Source organism: Ornithorhynchus anatinus, chromosome 7, assembly GCF_004115215.2.
Source record: "Ornithorhynchus anatinus isolate Pmale09 chromosome 7, mOrnAna1.pri.v4, whole genome shotgun sequence".
NCBI classification, from domain to species: Eukaryota; Metazoa; Chordata; class Mammalia; order Monotremata; family Ornithorhynchidae; genus Ornithorhynchus; species Ornithorhynchus anatinus.
Window position 1 is genome coordinate 11,752,810 of NC_041734.1, and position 15,460 is coordinate 11,768,269.

General features: G+C 42.2%; 1 non-coding gene across 1 annotated transcript; it reads left to right on the top strand.

Annotated features, from left to right (window-relative positions):
* Positions 1-9,200: 9,200 nt before the first annotated feature.
* On the top strand, positions 9,201-9,338 carry LOC114813382. Its single transcript, XR_003761103.1, has one exon. It is a non-coding gene; the product is annotated as a small nucleolar RNA SNORA7 (small nucleolar RNA).
* Positions 9,339-15,460: the final 6,122 nt, after the last annotated feature.

Genomic DNA, 15,460 nt, shown 5'->3' on the forward strand with positions numbered 1-15,460 from the left:
AAGAAAACTGAGACAACAGAGGTGTAAGTGACTTGCTCATGGCGACAAACAAGGATCTCAAGAATAAACACACAATCGGTGCATTTCCACTGATAACTTTACAATAAAATCCTGAGGCATCACTGTATGACTGCTAGGTGAATTTCAGTTTGAAGTTCCTTTTATTTTTATCAACTATGCCACTATCTTCATTGCATTCCGTAACTGTCCTCACCGATTTTGAAATTTGGTCATTCAAACAAACATTAAATTTAAACAAGTTTCTGAGATGAAAGTTTCTTTTATAAATTACCTTAGAGTGTGAACATCAAAGAAGACTTTTTGAAGGCATAGAAGGAAATGATGCATGAGGCATTTTAGGTCTCTAAGCCCTAACTATTGCTGGAGGCAAGGATAAGGACACAAAACTGGAAGCAATGTCCTGGTTGGGTTTGAACAATAGTCTATCTAATCCAGTACTCTCTTGGACATTTTTAATAGGATACTTGGAGGAAGTATGTGATGGTAGCCCTCCTTCATTCCTGTGTTAGATGTGCCATCTAAGATCCATAACTTGACCTCTGGTAACCCACTATGGACCTCTCCTCCACAGATGTACCCAAACCCCGAAAGGAGCATGAGCAGGTGGTATCCCTGGCACCCAAGCCGCATGACCTAGGGTAAGGAGCACGGAACTGGGAATCAAATGACTTAGGTTCTAAACCTGGCTCTGGACCTGTCCGCTGTGTGGCCACGGGCAAGTCACTTAACTTCTCTGAGCTTCCACTTACTCATCTGTAAAACGAAGATTCAATACCTATTCTCCCTCCATCTTAGACTTTGAGTCCCTTGAGGGACAGGGACTATGTTCGATCCCGTTTTCTTGTATCTACCCTAGTGCTCAGTACTGTGCTTGGCACATAGTAAGCACTTAAAAACACCACAATTATTACCATTATTATTGTCCCCCTCGCCTCACCCACAGACACTCTAATGGTTCCACAAAGCATGGGTACAGGTGTGACTGTGCAGCTCCTATAAGCTCACTGTGGGCAGCGAATGTGTCTGCTTATTGTATTATACTCTCCCAAGTGCTTAGTACAGTGTTTTGCATACAATAAGCGCTCAATAAATTCTACTGACTGAATGAATGGATGGGGAAAGGCAGGAACTACCAGTCACATCCCAAAGACAACTCTCCAAGTCATTTAGCCCAGGGAAACTGGGAATGGAGAGAAGGGTGGGAATGAAGAGATGGAGCATGGCTGAGTGAAAAGAGAAGGGGCCTGGGAGTCAGAGAATCTGGGATATAATCTCAGCTCCGCCGCTTGTCTGTTGCGTGACCTTAGGAAAGTTACTTAACTTTGTGCTTCAGTTTCCTCATTTATAAAATGGTGATTAAATCCTACTCACACCTTTAGATTGTGAGCCCCATGTAGGACAGGAACCGCATCCAACCTGATTATTTTGTATCTACCCCAGGATTTAGTACAGTTGCTTAGCTAGAAGTAAGCACTCAACTAGTATTATAAAAGAAAAAAAATTTGGCCAGTCCCTTGGTCATCTGGGGAAGATCATCACTAGCAGTTTTCCAAATGTGAAGGAGAGACCTGAGCCCACTGATTTATAAGAAGAATTTAAACCAAGGAAAACAATGATCACGGGATGACATCAGCAGAAGTGATTTATGCGATTTATCGAAGAGCATGAAACCCATCAAAATGATTAATGGAAGGGACAGAAGAGAGGCTCTAAGATTCTTGTTGATTTGGGCAATGTGAACTAATGTAGTGCAGGGGCCTCGTTTACAGAGACAGTCATCAGTCATGTAACCTTTAAACATCTTAGTTTACTCAAAAGTTTAAAATTCTACCCTTTCTGATGGTCCTTCATTTTGTTCTGTAGAATGACGGTTGAAATCCCATGTCAAGGGTTGGAGGAAGGTGATGTACAGGAATACTAATAGATTTGACGTCTGACCTTTTAGACCTCCTGAAAAAGAGAGTGTACCGATCTGGGGCATCAGAGAAGCAGCATAGCCTAGTGAATAGAGCACAGGCTTGGGAGTCAGAAGGACCTGGATTTAAATCCCAGCTCCTCCACTTGTCTGCTGTCTGGCCATGGGCAAGTCACTTCACTTCTCTGAGATTTATTTGCTTCATCTGTAAAATGGGGGGGTTAAGAATGCCGTGGGACAGGGACTGTGTCCAACCCGATTATCTCATACTTATCCCATTGTTTAGAATTATTATTATGGTATTTGTTAAACACTTACTATGTGCCAAGCACTGTTCTAAGCACTGGGGTAGATACAAGGTAATCAGGTTTTCCCACGTGGGGCCACAGTCTTAATCCCCATTTTACAGATAAGGTAACTGAGGCCCAGAGAAGTGAAGTGATTTGCCCAAGGTCACACAGCAGACAAGGGATTAGGCCAGGATTAGAACCCACATCCTCTGACTCCCAAGCCCGTGCTCTTACCACTAGGCCATGCTGCTTCTCAGCACTGCCTTAGAATACTGCCGGGCACATAGTAAGCACTTCGCAAATACGACAATTGCTTTCTTTATTATTATTTTCTGCCACCTCCAAAGAGGCCAGTGTGGCTGAAAGTGGGCTGGGATGATCTCAGCCACTAAACCAGTTCTACTCCTGCGGATATGGACCCAAGGGACCCGACTGGGGGCCGGGAGGGGTTGGCGATTGGCTTCACAGCTTCATTTTGCCACAGCTTTCCCTGAGGCACTCTGATCCTTTCCTACATTGTGAGCCCCTCAAGGGATAGGGTTGGTATCTAATTCCCTCTTGTGTATTCCCTCTTGTTTATTCTTTCCCAGCACTAAGTACAGTGCTCTGCACATAGTAAGTACTTAATAATACTAATGCTAGGAGTAGGCTGTAGAACTGGGTTCTCTAGCATGTGGAGCTGGAACTGCCAATAATAATAATAATGGCATTTAAGCACTTACTGTGCACCAAGCACTGTTCTAAGCACTGGGGGGGATACAAGGTAATCAGGTTGTCCCAAGAGAGGCTCAGTCTTAATCCCCATTTTATAGACGAGGTAACTGAGGACCAGAGTAGTTAAGTGACTTGCCCAAAGTCACATAGCTGACAAGTGATGGAGTCGGGATTAGAACCCATGACCTCTGACTCCCAAGCCCAGGCTCTTTCCACTGAGCATGTTTGCATGCAGAACTCTCTCTCACTCTCCAAGACACACACAATTCCTTATCTTCCCACCCAAACCCTGTCCATCCCCTGACTTTCCCATCACTGTAAACGGCCCCACAATCCTTCCTGTCTCACAAACCGATAATCCTGGTGCTATCCTTGTCTGCTCTCTCTCAATCAACCCAAATAGTCAATCTATCACTAAATTGTGTCAGTTTAACCTTCACAGCATTATTAAAATCAACCCTTTCCTCTCCAACCAAATTGCTACCGTGTTAATCCAAGCACTTATCCTAACCCACCTTGATTTTTGTATCAGCCTCCTTGCTGGTCTCCCTGCCTCCTGTCTCTTCCCACTCCAGTCCACATTTCACTCTGCTGCCCAGATCATTTTTCTACAAAAACATTCAGGCCACATTTCCCCACTCTTCAAGAACCTCCGGTGGTTGCCCATCTACTTCCACCTCAAAGAGAAACTCCTTACCATCAGCTTCAAATCACTCATTCACCTTGCCCCCTCCCACCTCACCTTGCTACTCTCCTACAACAACCCAGTCAGCACACTTCTCTCCTCTAATGCCAAACTTTTCACTGTACCTCGATCTCATCTATCTCACTGCCAACCTCTCACTCAAGTCCTGCCTCTGGCCTGGAATGCTCTCCCTCTTCATAGTCTACAAGTACTCGTCCTTCCTTCGAAGGCTTACTGAAGACATCTCCTCCAAGAAGCCTTCCCTGACTAAGCCCTCCTTACCTCTTCTCCCTCTCCCTTCTGCCTCGCCCTGACTCACTCTTTCCTCCCTCCTAGCCCCACAACACTTATGTACATATCTTTAACTTTATTCATATTAATGTTTACACCATAAATCCACCTGGGCTGTGCCTCTGTAGGATTATAACCAGGATCCTCCCCGACACCATCTCAGGCAAGTGAACTATTTAAGATAAATTCTGATGGGGACATATGGAACCCGAAATACGCAGGCTGAGTGGTAGAGGCCTGGCTATCAGCAGAATTCTTTGTGAATTTATTCTGTTTTTTTCCAAGACCTTTTCTAATGGTAAACGGATAACCGTTTGGTGCACCCCAGTCACACGGTTCCTAGTTGTTATTATATTTGTAATTCATGGTTTGGAATAAGGATTTGTTCAAGACTGCACGTTTCTCTGTGTACCATATGATATTGCGTGGGGACTCCGAGACTTCCAAGATAAACCTCAAAGCACAGCTTTGAGCTTTTCTACTTGCTGAAGAAAGTAACAGTTAAAGAGAAAATGAGAAAAATGTAACCACTGGACCCTGGGTAGCACAGCTTGGGCCCACTAGAAACAAGTCAACTTGGAAGCATGGGGGACACTTTTTTCTTAAATTTCCTCAAAGAGAGTTTGGAAGCCTTATAGATAATAAGCTGTTACTTTCCAGTGATGTTGAGGCACATAAAGCTCACAGTGCCTGGGAGGGCTGGCGACTGTTTAGGTGGAGAAGAAGTGGCTGAGAAGCAGCATGGCCTAGTGGATAGAGCACAGGCCTGGAAGTCAGAAGGACCTGTGTTCTAACCCTGGCTTTGGTGCTTGTCTTCTGTGTGACTGTGGGCAAGTCACTTAACATCTTTGTGCCTCAGTTTCCTCATCTGTAAAATGGGGATTAAGACTAAGCCCCACGTGGTACATGGACTTCTTCCAACATGATTAACCTGTATCTTCCTCAGTGCTAAATAAAGTACTTGGCACACGGTAAGTGTTTAACAGATTACCATTAAAAAAATGGGGGGATACTGTAAATATTCCAGAAGAACTGACAGGATTTTACAACAAATCTAATATGGGGGTCTAGAGAGAGTGTGAATTCAAGGATAATAGTAAGGTTATGAAGTTTGGGAGACTTGGAGGATGGTGATGTTGTTATTAACTCTCATGAGAAAGTCTTGAGGAGGTTTTGCAGGACATCCAGGTAGAGATATCCCAGAGGCAGAAGGATATGCGAGATTGCAGAGAACTGGAAAGTCTAGGGTGAGACTTCAGAGAAGTAGAGAAGATAAAGATTAGCAGGTAGATTTGCAAGTTACCTGCACAGAGGTGGTAGCTGAAACCAACGGAGCTGATGACCTATCTGAGAGACTGTGTATAAATTAAGAGAAGGGGGTCTCAAACAAGCCCTAACACCCACAATTAGCAAGTGGGAGACAGAGGAAGAGCCAGTGAAAGAAACTAAGACTATGAGAAGCAGCACAGCTCAGTGGAAAGAGCTCAGGCTTGGGAGTCAGAGGTCGTGGCTCAGTGGAAAGAGCATGGGCTTTGGAGTCAGGGGTCATGAGTTTGAATCTCAGCTCTGCCACTTGTCAGCTGTGTGACTGTGGGCAAGTCACTTAACTTCTCTGTGCCTCAGTTACCTCATCTGTAAAATGGGGATTAAGACTGTGAGCCCCACGTGGGACAACCTGATTCCCCTGTGTCTATCCCAGCGCTTAGAACAGTGCTCTGCACATAGTAAGCGCTTAACAAATACCAACATTATTATTATTATTATGGGTTTGAATCCTGGCTCTGCCACTTGGCAAGTGTGTGACTGTGAGCAAGACTGTGAGCAACTTCTCTGTGCCTCAGTTACCTCATCTGTAAAATGGGAATTAAGACTGTGAGCCTCACGTGGGACAACCTGATTACCCTGTATCTACCCCAGGGCTTAGAACAGTGCTCTGCACATAGTAAGCACTTAATAAATACCAACATTATTATTATAAGCCAGAGAAGAAAGAGGAGAACCAGGAGCGAACTGTCAGAAAAAAACAAGGTTAGATTGTGTTTCTAGGAAAAGGGTGTGGTTTGTGGTGTCAAAGGAAGATGAAAGGTCAAGGAGAATGATAGAGTAGAATTCATTAGATTTAGTGAGAAGGAGGTCATCGATACCCTTGAAGGGAGTGGTTTAAGTGTCGTGAAGTGGACAGAAAGTGAATGATTAAAGGCACAAGAAGAGAGTTACAGGGAAAGAGAGGGCATCATTGGACAGTGTGAATAGTAGCAAGAACCAGTTCTAGCCATCGATCACCACAGGAAATCTTTGTTTGGGTGTAAAACTTGTCAGACGTAGGCTTGTACATAACCTTCAGGACCACCATTTAACCAAAGCACTTCACTGATTCTTCAGAGTAGTTCATAATCATTTGCCTTCTTGTGATTACACCAAGAACATTTTTCATCTAATCGTGTCGAACTTTGTCCTGGAACAATCAATTTCTGTCTAATTGGCTTTTCACATAATTAAATAGGGTAGTAATTGCCAAATCCAAAAGTGGAGGGCTTTTTCCTGATGAAAATTTGGGGAAATAAACCTCTGAGACTGTAAGCCTATTTTACATAACTTACCAGCAATCCTTTAACTCAGATAATATCAATCTTGGATGTATTATTAAATTATTGGTCCATCAATGAAATGCTGAAATGTATTTAGAGTTTTCTGACTAGGATCCCAAAGTGTTCTGTAAGTCATGAAAAGTAATAATCTTTCCTACCACTAAAGGGCAGCTAATAAATACTAACACTTTATTACACAGAAAGAAGAAAAAACTTTATGCCCAAATGAAATTTCAGGCGGATATTCCATAATGGAAACTCTAAACAAAAAATATGGCCAGCTACCTCATTTATGCAAAAAGGGCCATTGTTTCTATAATGGCCACAATCCATCAAAACTGAGCTTTGCACATGTTTGGAAAGACGGAAGACTAGTACCATAATATTTAGAAGGGCTGGGAGCCCTGATATAGAACAAATTTAGAATGAAGATTGCAGCTCCAACTTTATATATATATGTTTAATGCTTAAAAGTGGGATGTCAAAGAAAGTGAATAATTAAATACCATGTGTTCCCCTGGCCTAGAGCAAGATGTGGGTTCAGGATACCTCTAGGAGAAGGTTTTGGAATGGAGCAGACACCACATAGTAGCTCATAGACACATGGAGTTTAAGAAACAATAATAATTACAATATTTGTTAAACACTTACTATGTGCTGAGCACTGTGCTAAGCACTGAGGTAGATGACGGATCATCAGATTGGACCTGATTCCTGTCCCACATGGGGTCACAGTCTAAGAGGAACAGGTATGGCATCTCCATTTTACAGATAATGAAATTGTGGCACAGAGAATTTAAGTGACTTGCCCAAAAACACACAGCAGGCACCTGGGGAGGCCTCCCTGGACATTTGGGTTTGATGTAGGAAGGGCTTGTGGTTTCCAGAACAACCAAGAAGCAATTCTACCCCAGGGTCTTTTGGCACAGATTGGACTGGATCCCCTAAATCCACAAATGTGGCCCCTAATCTCCACCCCCAGGTATTACTCAGAATTGAACCAGTTGCAGGGAGTGGCAGGGTGTGTGATGTGGAAAGCACAGATGTACCCTCCAACCCCCTCCTTTTGAAAGTGGACATAGAGTCTAATGATGGAATGGTCACCATAAAACATATGTCCTGATTCTTGCTTCCTAAACATCTGGTTATGAACATATACCAACAGCATGTGGGCTTAAAATAACACAAGCTGCCCCCTAAAACACCCAGGATTTATTTTCTTTATTTCTGCCTAGTCAATCTTTCTTGTTTTTAGTGGACTATCTTTCATCTTTGCTTATTGAATGTCACCTTGTTTTTGTAGGATGATTTTTTTTAAGTAATTATTAATCACTTACTGTGTGACAGACATTGTACTAAGTGCTGGGGTAGACAGAAGCTAATCAGGTTGGGCACAGTCCCTGTCCCACAAAGGGCTCACAATCTTAATCCTCATTTTAGAGATGAGGTAACTGAGACACAGAAAAACTAAGTGATTTACCTGAGGTCACAGAGCAGACAGGTGGTAAACTGGTATTAGAACCCAGGTCCTTCTGACCCCCAGGTTCATGTTCTATTCACTAGGCCATGTTGCTTTCCATTTTTCACATTTACCCCAGTCTTTCAAATTTCACTGCTGTCTCCCAACCACAACCAAATTTATGTCACTTTCAAATATCAAGTACATGTTCTCTATTCCTTGGTGCAAGTTTCAGCAAAGATATGAATAGAATGGTCCCAGGACTGATTTCTGTGGGATGTCACAAAACATTTTTCCCGAGACTGACAAAAACCCACAGGGCACATAATGACAAAACACACATAATGTCCCACCGAAGCTAAAGGAATCAACAATTAACAAACACAGGTTCACAATTTTCTCTTTCCCTTGCCAATGGCATTTTCCAAAGTAGCATCCCATGGTTGTAACTTTTGGACTCAGCCCCCTAGGAGCCCCAAACTGCTCTTCTAGCTTCAGTACCATGCTGCTTTTTAATTTTATTTTTATGCATTCTTGTCCATGCCTTTTACGTTGTTTTTTTGTTTATTAGTTTGATCATTCCTTATGTGTCTGTTGTCAGTGCCTTTTCCTTTTATTCTTAGACTTTGGGCCCTATGAGGGCCAGAGACCATATCTAATTCTCATCTGCATATTCCTTCCCAGAGCTCAATGCAGTGCTTTGCACACCGTAAGTGCTTATCAAATACTATCACTGTCATATAGGAAACATGAGCCAAAGTGTTAAATTAATACTTCACTAGGCTGACTGATGAATTGAAAGTTCAAAAACTTCTACCAAAGAATCCTGGATACTCTCAAGGACTGTAAGGACAGGGAAGAATATAGTTTGATACATATTACTATGCACAGTGCTCTGAACACCATATAACTCAATAAATATCATTGATTGAACAGGTTATTTACTTTTTCCACACTCATAATGCAATCATTAGGTTATAAATTAGAGATTAAAAATAGCCATTGTCAAAATAAATTAAGCTTCTGTCCCTGACTCTAATATCTTCAAAATCAATCATATTGAGTGCTGTGGGCAGGGCTCTATACTAAAAACTGGGTGAGTATGATACAGCAGAGATGGTGACGCTGATAAATTTACTGGGTGCAGAACACTCTACTAAGCACTTGGGAAATTACCACAGAATTAGAAAACATGATCCTTGACACTAAAATGTTTATAATGTAGTAGATGAGAGAGCCCCTCTCAGGATCGCACCTAGAGAGTTTCCAGGACTCTACCAGTCTTGGCTATAGGAGGGAGAGTCAAGCAGAGGCATACCCATTCCATTTCTAGCTTGGGCAGTGCCTAGCGAGTGGAAGGCCATCTGCTACAAGTCAAAACTCACTTATGTTGGGCAGCAACAGCATGGGAGAGAGTCGAGGGCGGAGACTCAAGTTCACTTCTCGGAAGGCAGCAGTGGTAAACTACTTCCAGACTTTTACCAAGAAAACTCTATGAATATACTACCAGAAGGATTGCAGATGGAGGTGGGGCATTCTGGAAGACATGTTGTCGAATTGTACTTTCCAAGTACTTAGTACAGGGTTCTGCACAGGGTAAGTGCTCAATAAATACGACTGAATGAATGAATGAATGAATGCGTCTTTGGAGTGGTTATGGGTCGGAAACAACTCAACTGTAAAAGATGAGAAAGACATTAAGCTCTTACTATGTGCCAGACACTGTATTACATGCTGGAGTTGATACACATTAATCAGGTTGGACAAAGTCCATGCTCCACATGGGACTCACGGTCTTAATCCCCATTTTACAGAGAAATTAAGTGATTTGCCCAAGGTGACATGGCAGACAAGTGGCAGAGTTGGAATTAGGACCCAGATCCTTCTGACTCCCAGGCCCATGCTCTATCCATTAGACCACACTGCCTCTCAAGGTACTTCATTTTTTGGTGGGCTGGAGGGGCAGCTGGGAGAAAAATGACTGGGGAAAATTGAAACAGAGAGAGGCCTGGAGGGGATGCACTTTCAGAAGGGTATTGTACATGGTGAGAGCTTGGACTGTTGAATATGAATAGGGAGAGAACAGTGGGTCATGGGCCCAATGGTGAGGGAGAATATAATGGGGTAGAGGGTCCCTGATGGCAGCAAAGGGGGGAGGGAAACACCCCAAAGCCTCTGAAGTTGACAAGTCATTAACCTTCGACTTCCTCTTAGCAAAATTCCAAGTCAGAATAGGGTATGCCTCTAACAACTGGCCATTTTTGCCTCTTTTATGTGCAGTGAAGTCTGCATTTTTAAGGGAGCCCCTATGGAATACACATCAAAGCAGCTCAGGGCTAGGAGCTACTGTTCATGGCTTGTGCCAAATAGCTGAAAAATGTAACTGACCTTGGGATTTCTAGGAAATTGTCATGGAGGTTAATGAGATTCTCATGAAAAATTTACAATATCTCAGCTAGTCTGGGGCAGGTAGGTGCTATCAGAAAACAGAAGTGATAGGTTTTAAAGAAAAAGGAATTCTAAAAGAATCCCTCACTATCGTCTTCATAGAACTCAAATTTTCTGGTAGTTTGATAACACAAAAATAGTTTTTCTTCATTATGATAATTATTATTATTGTGGTATTCATTAAACACCTACTATGTGATGAGCACTGAACTAAGTGCCGGGGTAGACTCAGTATATGTTGATCAAAGTCTCTGGCTCAAACACGGTGCACTGTCCAAGTAGAGATGGAGAACAGGTATTGGTTCTGCAGATGAGGGAAGTGAGGCACAGGGAAGTTAAGTGATTTGCCCAAGGTCACACAGCTAGCAAGTGGCATGAGAAGCAGCGTGGCTCACTGGAAAGAGCACGGGCTTTGGAGTCAGAGGTCATGGGTTCGAACCCCGGCTCTGCCCCTTGGCAGCTGTGTGACTGTGGGCAAGTCACTTCACTTCTCTGTGCCTCAGTTCCCTCATCTGTAAAATGAGGATTAAGACTGTGAGCCCCACGTGGGACAACCTGATTCCCCTGTGTCTACCCCAGCGCTTAGAACAGTGCTCGGCACATAGTAAGCGCTTAACAAATACCAACATTATTAACCCAGGTCCTCTGAATCCCTGGACTGTGCCTCTTTATCCTGAGCAATACTGCTTCCTCAATTAGAGAGAATACTGAGAGGCAAAAGACAGCAGTCTGAGCAGCCTCTCTTCCTCACTGTTCAATTTACATTGGAAAAATGCCTGAAAAGTGCTTGGTTGCCTTTATTAGCTTATGGGCAAAATAAAAATTACACCGAGAAGCAGCGGAGCTAGTAGACCGAGCATGGGCCTGGGAGTCAGATGGCAGAGCTGGGGTTAGAACTCAAGGTCCTTCTGTCTGCTGTGTGACCTTGCACAAGTCATTTCACTTCTCCGTGCCTCAGTTACCTCATCTGTAAATGGGGATTAAGACTGTGAGCTCCATGAGGAACATAGACTGTGTCCCACCTAATTACCTTGTATCTACTCCAGTGCTTAGAACAGTGCCTGGCACATAGTAAGTGCTTAACAAATACCATTAGAAAAATCCTTAAAAAAAACCAAACCCTAAAACACCATGTCAGCCATTCATGTGTTGGGCAGTTTCATTGAACATTGACTGAAGCATACCTTTACTGGAAGAGAAATAACTTTACTATCTACTCTCTACTCTACTATCACCTTGTGATCTAGATATTACACTAAAACAAAGGGCAATTTTATTGTGCACTTAGTATCAAAATGGTTATGACATTTCACTTTGGTAACAGAAATGAATGCCCACTAAATCTTCATAATCTCGGGTACAGATTACCTTGTTCTTAGAATGGATTGCCTTGCAGCATCCCTTGGAGGTCACTGTCACAGGGCAGAGTGAAAAGCATTGACATTTTCAAATAAAATGGTTCTGTCCACCCAGTCTGATCATAACAAAGGCTTTTGGGGTGGTTTCCTTCTCCCCCAGTCCCTCCACAAGCTAAATTGTTTCCTATAAACTTCCTTCGTGGTTATATTGGTTTATGTTTTTCTCCCTGCTTCTGTACTTACAAACGCACTAGTTTGTTTACTACTGCATGAGGCAGGTGGCTGAGACAATTTGAAGTTTATTCTTGCAACCTCATAGCAAGAACACAAACCTCTCTCATCTGTTCCCTTGGCACCAGGATCTTTTCTATTCCTGAGTGTGTTGATGGAGTCTTCCCTCAGGGCAAGGAACATTTATATGTATTTTCCACTGACACACTCCTATTTCCCCCCACCCCCTTTCTCTTTCCCCAATTGCCTGCCTTCACTCTTTTCTCCCATTTCTGTCTCCTTTGGTTCTCTCCCCACTTATTTCTTCTGTTTTCCAACTAACAGTGTCACCTTTGTTCCTCCACATTTCTAGGCTCCTTCTCTTTTCTATTATCTTCTGTTTGTCAACCATTCTTTCCCCTCTTCTCCTTGCTGATCTTATAGTTTAGTGCCAAGGCTCAGCTGTGCCTCTCACTGAGCATCTGGAAACACATTCTTTTCTGTGCATTTTTACCTCCCTTCAAAGTGTCTTTCTGGCACATGTCCACCTTCAGAAACTTCTCACCTGCAGCAGTGGGGAATCGGAGGATCCGGATTCCTGCTGGCCAATGTCTGTTCATTCATTTGTCTTGGTCCTGTTGTCTTGGTTTGTTGACTCTGCTGCTTTTGTACAAATCTTTATAGTCTATTGCTTCCCCTATCCATAATTGATTTTAATGTCTGTCTCGCCAGCTAGATTGTAAACTCCTTGAGGAAAGGCATCATATCCGCTAACTCTACTGCATTGTACTCTCCCAAGTGCTTAGTATAGTGCTCTGCACATAGGAAGAACTCAATAGATACCACTGATTTTAGCAATCCATCCTTACCATGGTTTATAATCTGTCTACCCCACCAAGAACATGAGCCCCATGTAGGATAGGGACTGTGTTTGAGCTGATACATTTGAATTTACCCAGAGCTCAGCCCATAGGACTTAAAAAATGAATTAACCAGCTATGTGGGTGCAGGAAACGATGACTCTCCTGCTCCGCTGCTGCCATTGCCAACTGAATCCCATTATTCCAACATTCCCAACTGCACAATTACCCAACCCTCATCCCCCCGCGCACACACACACCCACCCACCCACATCCACAGTCTCTTTCTTTTTCTGAGCTCATTTAATGTGGAAGATGGGCAAATTTTCAAGCCTTCCCAACCATCTGTGGGGGCAGGTGGCTGGATTTCCAGCTCTCACATATGAGGACAACAAAGAAAATATCTGAGACTAATCCAATCAAGTGTCTCATAAAATAATGTTTGGGAATGATGACTTTCCTACATGAAATTTGAAATATTATCACTTTGATTCTTTCCCCATGGTTTATTTTCTCCTTTGATGGGCTACCAAGAACATTACAAAGGAGGTTTATGTTGTTTCTATGCTTCAGAAATTCTTAAGGTCAAATGTCTTTAGGGGTCAGTTGTTTTCCTAGGTACCTTTAGGAAGAAAGCTCTTTACCCTACCAGTTATTTGTTGGGGTAGCAGCATTTATACTACGATCCCATATATACTAGTATATAATAATGATGATATTTATTAAGCACTTACTATGTGCCAAGCACTGTTCTAAGCACTTTTGAGAGTTAGGAAAGCTCTAGAAGTTGGCAAGAACTATAGCAGAGGCAGAGAACACCAGCACAAAGAAGAGAGTTTGACAGATGGTCATTGGCAAATAGTTAATTCTTTGAACAGACAGGTTATTTGTAATTTAATAGATTCCACAAGGATGAGTTAGTTTCTCAGAGAGGACATACACTACTATTTCAGTCAGGCAAATTATCTTCTAAATGTACTTTTCAGGGGAAGGGGAACCCACGGACATAATACCACAGGGGTCGGTGCATAGATTTACTTGTAAATGCCTTTCTTTTTTTAGCTTAGCCTTAAATGCACAAGACAATTAATTGCCACATAAAATAATGTTTGCTTTCAAAATGACTTTCCACAGTAAAATAAAGCTGTGGGTGAACTTTGAAAAATCATCCCTAGGATAAGCCAAGAGAGTTTTAATGAGAATTAGTGGAGTATTTATCGACAGTTAGCATCTTGTCCTGCAGCAATATAAAATTGATTTGATAAGGGAGACTGACAGATACTGACATGTTAAATATAAAGTAAGTTATTTTCAGATGGGATGGTATTACATGTGGCCTGGCTTATCTTTGAAGTGATAACCTGCTGTGCTGGCTCTGAAGAGTGAAGATTGAAGGTTAATGCTGGTTTTGGGGACTTTTAGGAACTGAAAAGGAAATTACTTTGGAAGAGACAAAAATAATGCCATATAATCTTTTTGTGTTTTTTGTTTATGAACTGGGGGAGTTTTCAGGCCTTGGGCCTACCCCGACCTCTTCGGGTCTTCCTAATCACCCCTTTGGTGATTCTTAAACGGGGTGGGTCCAAACCTTCCCAAACCAGGGCACCTCTGGCCAAAAGCAGGAGCCCTGAGGCTTCCCCCATTGCAGCCCCAAGATTTCATGAAACACAGGTGATTGGGTGGAGCCCTTTTCCATCTAAATCGTCAAAAGTCTTTTACTTGGTTTGAATTTGAACTCCTCACATTTCAGCACTTTTCTCTTTATTTTTTACCCTTTCTTTCTGTTGCTCCCCATCTTTATTTCCTCCTCTCACTAACTTTTACTCACTTGTCTTTACAACTTTCACAATTTCTACTCCTACCTTCTCTTTGTTTTCTGCCTTCTTGGGCTTTCTTTTGAATCCCTAGAATTTCACTTCATTACATTTGAGTCTTCTGAAGTATATAATAAAATGACCTCCCAGAGTCATTCCTGTGATACAGTTGATTCATGATTCTTTAATTGCAATGGATTAAATTTTTCTTCTGTTCTTTGAGTATTGCTACATTTCACAATTTATTTAGTCCAGGAAGAATAACCTGGCGTAAATGGTGTCAAAAACCCTTTATGATATTAAAGTTAAACCGAAGCTGATCTCTGAACTTGATTTACTTGATTTATGTTGTGAATAAAAGCTCTCTTATTTCAGAGTATGGTGTACTGGCCCCAGACAAAGATGAAGGATCAAAACCCCTGAATTTACCAGGGGAATAATCCCATAAAGTAAGACCTGAATGAACTGTTGAAGTTTAAGTAATCTTTGTGAGTTCCAGAAGTGTACCGATACTGTGAATATCATGGTGAAAACTATAAATCACAATTTAAGTGAAAGAAGTAGTGTTGATTCTTTAATATTTCACTTAAAAAAAGTTGATAATAAGTGGAAAGTACCATTTCAGCTTAATTCAAATAGCATAGTCCACCAAACTTTAATCCACTTTCCAGGCCTTTAAGTAGTTCTTTATGGATGTGACATTGTTCAAAAATCAACTGTATGTTATGAGGAAAAAATAGCTAAGAAAATCATATCCCTCACCCAGACCTCAAAATCAGTATGCTACTTCTCAGCAATCACTCATGT